Below are 1,264 nucleotides of genomic sequence, written 5' to 3'. Positions count from 1 at the left end.
AATCAACTTTTTATTTACATTTTAAAAGGAAAGGAGGAGCCTGAAATGCTCTTTTTACGGTGGGTGCTCGATCTACACTGTCCAAGCATTCTTAGAAACTTCGAGATGTTTTCCTGTGCGGCCATTTCTCTATCAAACCGAATTAATCGCCCCGGCTCCCATATTTTTCTTTTAACTCACTTCCGAAAAGAGAAGGAGTGAGCAAACGCGTACAATTCATTTCGGCCAGGCGTGTGGCGGCTTCGCTTTCGCTTTTTTTTTTTGGGGGGGGGGGGGTTCCGTGAATATAGTTTCAGTTGTAGACTGCATAACCACAAATAAGGCGGACGGACAAAAAATTACCGTATTTTCCGGTGTATCTGAACCCACGACCTCCGAATTACGCGTCCGGCGCTCTACCTGTGAGCTACGGCGACGGCTGTCAAATCTTCTGCTTTCGGTGGTATTTACGTTTACAAATAACCTAGCCTAGCTGATGAACACTCTGAAGGTTAGGTTATTTGTAAACGTAAATACCCCCGAAAGCAGAAGATTTGACAGCCGTCACTGTAGCTCAGAGGTAGAGCACCGGACGAGTAATTCGGAGGTCGTGGGTTCGGATCCCACCGGCGGCATGTGGTTGTTTTTTCTTCTGCTTTTAAGCGATAACATATTCAGTTATATTCTAAATTGATCAACACTACAAAAAAATAAATAAATTGGAAAAAAAATCGACTGTGTCTGTTTGTGTGGCTGTTGGCTTCTCTCATATTTATAACGAGCCCCGCATCCCCCTTCCTTTCTTTGCTTATATATATATATATATATATATAGAGAGAGAGAGAGAGAGAGAGAGAGAGCAAACAAGGGAATAGGAATGAGGGGCTCGTTATATATATGACAGAAGCCAACAGCCACAGAAACCAAGCAGCACAGAGGATTTTTTAATTAATTTATTTTTTTGTGGTGTTGATCAAGTAAGAATATTACTGAATATGTTGTCGCCTAAAGCTAATTGATTAGAAAAGCAGAAGAAAAAACAACCACATGCCGCCGGTGGGATCCCACCGGCGGCATGTGGTTGTTTTTGTTTATATATATATATATATATATATATATATATATATATATATATATATATATATATATATATAGGAGTTTGGATTGGAGAGAGAGAGAGAGAAGAGAGATTAATTTGAAAAATAATAAAGCATAAAGAAGAAAATACTGAAAGCTTTAGCAAGGCAGTCGATGAGATTCCAGCAAGAAATTCTGAACAGCGTCA

The 1,264-nt window shown here is 39.7% G+C and overlaps 1 non-coding gene across 1 annotated transcript; it reads left to right on the top strand.

The window, feature by feature from the left end:
• The first annotated feature begins 539 nt into the window (after positions 1-539).
• On the top strand, positions 540-614 carry TRNAT-AGU (transfer RNA threonine (anticodon AGU)). Its single transcript has one exon. It is a non-coding gene; the product is annotated as a tRNA-Thr (tRNA).
• Positions 615-1,264: the final 650 nt, after the last annotated feature.

This window comes from Amblyomma mixtum, chromosome 3, assembly GCF_055824585.1.
Source record: "Amblyomma mixtum isolate Tamu chromosome 3, ASM5582458v1, whole genome shotgun sequence".
NCBI lineage: Eukaryota > Metazoa > Arthropoda > Arachnida > Ixodida > Ixodidae > Amblyomma > Amblyomma mixtum.
The sequence above is the reverse complement of the archived record's forward strand: the minus strand, read 5'-3'. Positions and strand labels throughout refer to the sequence as shown.